The following is a 6,893-nucleotide window of genomic DNA, read 5'->3' on the forward strand; positions in this document are numbered from 1 at the left end:
TTTCCCATCATCATATGAATGAGTTAAGCCTAGAACAGTCTTGTCTATATTTTAATGTTTGCCTCTACTACTGTATGCTTTAATGTTTTCCCCAACCATTTTTGAAGCACGAATGCTTTCATGCAAGACAATTTTTCCACAGATCAGGAGATCACATACATAACAAAAGACGAAAAGCAACATAATATATTTTTTACTTATTACATGAGATAATATACTTATAATACACATATAATGCAAAAATACCCTGAACCCTGCGATAGTCTAGTAAATCGAAAAAAATTATTTATTTATTCTTTCTGTAAGGCCCAGTACCAAATGATCCACAACCCGTTGGTGTGGGACTCCCGCGTCCCTGTATCTCAGCATTCTGGATAGGGAAAGTATCCGAGACCTGATGAGTCATGCTGCATCTAGGGAAAGGGTCATGCCCATGACCTTTCAAAACCCTTCGGGACCGGCTGTTAATATTCTGTTTAAAGTGTTATAGATCAGGTCAACACCGACAAGAAAGACATGAGCAGAAAGAAAATCCCACAGGATCAACGTTCTGGGAAGACCTGGGTATGGTCGTTAAGTGAGGACTCGGGTGACACAACAAGGTTGATGAGAAATAGAAAGACAAATGAAATAGAGGTGCTTGAGAAGAGGTACAACATCAACCAGCTCTGAAGAAAAGTGACCATTACAGTAGCGCTAGAGATGACAGAGAAAGGAGACAGCGTGTCTGAGGGTCAGACACTGAGGCGTGTCTATTAGTGATTAAAAGCAAATCAGTTGAATATCCTCCACCTTTCTCCGCTTTGGATGCAGTCCAGTCGGTTTGGTCCGCAATTCAAGCTGCTGAAGAAATGGTTCTCACAAGCTAATTTCACAGTAAGACTAAATTTATAGATAGAAATGTATATTTATCTATTGTTACACACACTGTATTATATTATTTTTTCAGTATTGGAGTAATAAAGTTGTGAAGTATATAGTTGTGCAGCTACTGTTTATACCTCGTTCAGATTTATTGTTAGTAATAAAGTTATCTCCCTTTAAATACAAATCTCTTTTTAAACCACTACCTTAGATGCTAATAGTGATTTCCAATTTTGACACAAGGCCAGTAATTTCGGAGGATTGGATAAGTCGATTACACTGACTCCATTGCTCAACTGGTATTTATTTTGTCGACCCCAAAAGAATGAGAGACAAATTCAACCTCGGCAGAACGTAAAGACGGACGAAATGCAGCCTAGCATTTTGCCCTGCGTGCTAACGATTTTGCCAGTTAGCCGCCTTCAAGTTAATAATAAATTTTTAGATTAATATAAACGTTTGTTTACATGAAACAAAATTACCGGAGAACTTTCAACTAATTCTTCCAAATCTCCCAGTTAAAACTGTATTGAAACCATTTGTGGGGAATTTTTTTTAATCACAGCAACCGGTCACACACCACAAGGTTTAATGGAACCTACTGAAGCAAGCCAGCACGCTCGCAGTATTACCCCAGGCGACGGCGAAGCTAAGCGCCCTCGCGGGCATCACTTGACACCTTGGTGAGGCGAACTGCCAACGTTGAGAAGAACTTGGCGGTTAGTGGCCCAGTCCCTCTGAACGTCTCAGATGCCACAGGTCGGAAGAGATAGTTCAGTCAGGTCTCGATACTTCAGGATTTTCTTCCGTTCAGTTACGGAAGCAGTGACCCTCACGTTAACTGCAGCATCCAGGATGTGGGAGGGAGAAAAAGGGGGTGCAGACTGTGGCGTCCCAAATGAGGCACCTACCTCTAATCCAGGGACAGAAGGTAAGACCGTCTGGTCTCTTTCCATCACTTTCGGATAATCCCGACGACGACTCCAGAACTGAGAGCATATTAATCCGAGCCAGGGTCCGCTAAATGATTAGGTTTAGATCGGTGTAACGAACGAAGCGGCAAGACAGATCGTGAAGATCTGTGGGGTCGAGGGACCTACCACGGCGGCGTTTTAGTCTCCTACAGATGTCAGCTTCCACTCTGAGTGCGACGGAGATGCAGAGTTCATCTAGACTGAGTAGACTTCGAATGTTGGCCACAAGCAGGGCATCAATTCAGTCCCCCGAGAATTTTGCACTAGCTGAAAGTAGGCGATACCTTGAAAATTGATCAGATTGATCAAAGAGAGAGTTGAAAGTGGCACCTGAACGCAGATTGTCCCATAGTCTGTTTCCGTCTATCCTCTACTGTAACCAGAACTGACAAACCTAGCTCTCTCTCCATTGGGATAGGACTTCATCCATCTCGCTGTTGGAATTAGTCCATATTGGAGAGGAGAGGATGTTGCCTACCAAAGTGGAGCAAGCGTGGCTGGAGGAAAGAGAACAGGGAACAGATGAAGACGAGCGCTTGCGCAGACTTAAGCCACCCCACCCCCACCAAACCGTTTTGGCAAAGCAGCTTGGTCGAGGGATCTGGGGAGAGTTTGACATTGACGAAGCATTCGAGTTTCCTGAAGATGAATTGGTTCAACACTCCACCACTGACTTATTGTTACTTGAACTGCAAGTCAATACTTACGGGAAAGACACGAGCCTGAAGGGAATTCCAGAGGACTGGATTTAGAGGAAAGTGCATGGCCTGGAAGATTGGAACACAACAAGAGTGATGAGAAGAGGAGAGACGGGATGTTCAAGACTATCAAAGCAAAATTAACATGAGCTCACTCAATTCTGAGGAGTAGAAATCGTTAAAGTGATGTTAGAAAAGCAGAAAGACGAGACTGGAGCACGTCTTTCGGTCAGAGGCTGGAGCATGAATGTGAGTGACTTTATGCCAATCAGTTGAGTGACCCTTTTTTTTTTATGCGGGCTAAGAATGTTTGTGTGTACAGCAGCAGCCGTCTCACATGTTAAAATGGTACTTCTTTGTAGGCCTCGTTTGAACTTTGTAGAGATAGAAATAAAGGAATGGAACCAGAATGAAAACAAAAGTACAGTTTAACACATTAACCTTATTTTTAAGTATCTTCAGGTTAAATATATAATTAATGTTTTCATTCCGTTATGCTAAAGTTGCATTTTACCAGTTTTCTAAAATAATTTTAACCGTCTCTTATAACACTACATATAAATTCTCTTACTCTAATAAGACTACTCGGATTCTGAAAAAATGTACTTTAGAGTTTGATGGATAATTTTAATGACAATAGAGAGGTATAATTGATTGACTCAACTTCATTATATACTTGTCATTTTACGAATCCTCAAGAGATGGCATGCAAAGTGGGATCTAATACTGCAAAGTAGTGTTTCTAATGGAGCGAGGTCGTGAGGATTGAACGTAGGTGGGCAAATTACAATGCTTTTAGGAAAACTAGGGAGGATTTAAACTTGTCCAATACCGTAATAGGGAAAGAGTTGTACGAATGCAGACTCTATTTCGTTTTCCTATTAATAAAATGAGGAAAGTGGGGAAATTTACCAATAATCTTTGGACGGGAGCCTTTAGTTGTTAGTTGGAGAACCACTCCAACAAGCCATTTCCGTAACTCAACCCTTTTTTATTGATAGATGATAGTGATTTCTCCCAAAGGCAGAGTTCCAAAGTTTTAAAATATAGACATAGTTGTTTGAATTGATTCACTATATCAGCTGATATTTATTTTATTGACTTTGGATGGATAACGACTTCGGTTGGATTTGAACACGAAGAGAAGAGGACTGAAGTGAAATATTTGTTTCAAATTTTAGCACAATGCCAGCAAGTTCGAGAAGTAGATTAGTCGATTACATCGACTCCAGTGTTCAACTGGTACTTATTTTATAAACAAAGGATGAATGGTAAAGTCGATCTCGGTGGAATTTGATCTCAGAACGTAAAGACGGACGAAATGCTGCTAGGCTTTTTCCCGGCATGTTAACAATTCTGCCGGCTCACCACCTTACTAAAATGAAATATTGGACTGGGTTTGGTCTAATGGTTGAATAGGGTGCCGAGCTAAATGCTTAGTAACAATTAATTTTAACTCTTCCGGCTTTTTTACGTTCTGATTTCAAATCTCATCGAGATCAACTTTGCCTTTAATCTTTCTGTAGTCGACAGAATATATACCAGTGAAGTTCTGAGGTCAATAGGTGAAAACGCATGGCCTAGTGGTTAGAGCATTGGGCTCACAATCACGGGCCCGGGCTTGTGCTGTGCTGTGTTGTGTTGTGTTGAGTTGTGTTCTTGAGCAAGACACTTTATTTCACGTTGCTCCAGTTCACTGAGCTGTAGAAATGAGCTGCGACGTCACTGGTGCCAAGCTGTATCGGCCCCTTTGCCTTTCCCTTGGATAACATCAGTGGTATGGAGAGGGGAGGCTGGTATGCATGGGTGACTGCTGGTCTTCCATAAATAACCTTGCCCAGACTTGTGACACAAAAGAGGACTTTCTAGATGTATCCCATAGTCATTCATGGCCGAAGCGGGGGTTTTACTCTTTACTGAGGTCAATATGAATGACTGCTAGTTGAGATTTTATGTTTATGTAAGAAAACAATAGTTATAACCATTACAGTCTCAGCTCAAATCCCGCTAGTATAAGTTTAGCTTTTCATCCTTCTAGGACTAATAAAATAATTAACATATATGTACTGGAATCCATTCAGTCAACAACTTCTCTCTTTGAGTAAAACTGATAAAAGAAGTCATACAAATGTTAAGATCGAAGTTTTTCATCGATGCTTTGACAATATTTTTGCAGGTCAACCTTGATTAACTTATGATTAATTGTGCACAGTCGTGACTGTCCCGTACTGTTCTCAAGTACAGAGCACCCAAAACAATATCATCCAATGAGCTATTTTCTAAGACGTTAGGTTGTGTTATGTGAAAGATTAGGCTGCTATTCTTAGCAGGGAAAACGACCACTTAGCGGTTCCCACGTTAGCTCGTAACGATATGTCTTTCGATTCTTACAATGCCTAAAAATGACAGTTAGATGCGTTCTCGCCTTGTCAGTCAACGCTGTTTTCGTAGCACGAGACCAATTCTTAAATTAAAACGAACAAGGAGAAGCGCTGCGAAAATATCATTCAAACCATAACTTAAATAACGAAAATGTGTATTCTATTTCAATAACTTATAACAACTTGATCTGATAACCCAATACAAAAATAACTGTGACATTTGAAAAGAAGGTAGGTAAATGGAATTAATGAGTAAAAGATTAAAAGAACTTTTGAAAAGTTATCGCTTCCCTTTTAAAGGAACAAAGATGTAAAAAAATTAAGTAAAATTTGGTAAAAAAGAGTTGTAAATTATGTTTCATGAAACACAAGAATACTTTACACACTCACATATATTAAGGGGAACAAATTCTAATTACCCTCCCTATTTCTTCCTCGCCAGGTTGTGATATCTATTTCAAAACACCGTCAAAGATTATTTAAATTTTCACATTTCATACTTTGTACATTTTCAAACCATTATTCTAATTTCCATCATTATTCGCCTTATTTGTAAAATTAATGGATCAATTTTTATTTATTTATGCGCCCTTCTAAAGCCTAGCCAGGCTCATGGGCCCGGTTTCCCGGTTGCTATGGCGTATGTATTCCCCCCTAGCTGGACAGGACGCCAGTCCATCGTAGCGTTATTCATGAAACAGGAAGAAAGAGTGAGAGAAAGCTGGGGCGTAAGAGTACAACAGGGGTCACCACCACCCACTGCCAGAGCCTCGTGGAGCTTTAGGTGTTTTCGCTCAATAACCACTCACAATGCCCGGTCTGGGATTCGAAACTGCGATCCTCCGACCGCGAGTCTGCTGCCCTAACCACTGGGCCATTGCGCTTCCAATGGATCAATTAGAATCCCTAAAATATAAAGCAGTGTTACGATATCTAAAGTGTTCAAAGGCGGCGAGCTGGCAGAAACGTTAGCACGCCGGGCGAAATGCTTAGCGGTATTTCGTCTGCCGCTACGTTCTGGGTTCAAATTCCGCCGAGGTCGACTTTGCCTTTCATCCTTTCGGGGTCGATTAAATAAGTACCAGTTATGCACTGGAGTCAATATAATCGACTTAATCCGTTTGTCTGTCCCTCTTTGTCCCCTCTGTGTGTAGCCCCTTGTGGGCAATAACGAAATAAGAAATGGGCGAAATGTTTAGTGGTATTTCGTCTGCTTTTACATTCTGAGTTCAAATTCTGTCGAGGTTGACTTTGCCTTTCATCCTTCGGGGTCGATAAATTAAGTACCTGTTGCGTATTGTGATCGATCTCATCAACTAGCCCCACTCCCACCCAAAATTTCGGGCCTTGTGTCTAGAGTAGGAATGAATATTAAAAATGTTCAGTTAGAGTTACACATCTAGCGACACGGATATAGAGATAAAGAACAAGACAGCGTTCAGAGTCCCCGCTTGAAATTTAATGGTTACGTGAATTTTTCATTTTTTTTCTTTTTTTTAAGGAAGAAACCGTATTATATTCAGCTCCCAACCCGTTTTGGTTCTTCGGGCCTCGGACCAATGTACCAGCTGAACCTGTCTCTTATTAACATGAATGTGTAGTGTGTGTATATGCGTGTGCGTTCGTGTGTGTGTAACATAAGTATATGTATAATCTTTTATACTAAATCAGTGGATCCCAACGTGTGGCCCGAGGACCTCTGGTGGTCTGCAAAGATAGCACTGGTGAACTAAATTCAAAATTTCATACACACACACACACACACACACATATATATATATATATATATACACACACACACATATTGTGAACTAAATTCAAAATTTCATATATATATATATATATATCTGTAAAAATATGTGACACTTATTCGCTAGCTATGATAAAACTCGGAGTTTTATCATGGCTACCGAATAAGTGTCACATATTTTTACAGATAAATTCCTCTATTTACATAATATCGAGGTCTCTTTCTT

General features: G+C 40.4%; 1 protein-coding gene across 1 annotated transcript in view; it reads left to right on the forward strand.

The window, feature by feature from the left end:
* The first annotated feature begins 4,967 nt into the window (after positions 1-4,967).
* The window catches only part of LOC106872465 (uncharacterized), a 5,570-nt gene continuing 3,644 nt past the window's right edge, over positions 4,968-6,893 (forward strand). Inside the window, exon 1 of the mRNA XM_014919476.2 lies at positions 4,968-5,148. The gene's annotated coding sequence lies outside the window, so the exon portion shown is untranslated. The remainder of the gene's footprint in view (positions 5,149-6,893) is intronic.

Source organism: Octopus bimaculoides, chromosome 3 (genome assembly GCF_001194135.2).
Source record: "Octopus bimaculoides isolate UCB-OBI-ISO-001 chromosome 3, ASM119413v2, whole genome shotgun sequence".
Taxonomy (NCBI): Eukaryota; Metazoa; Mollusca; class Cephalopoda; order Octopoda; family Octopodidae; genus Octopus; species Octopus bimaculoides.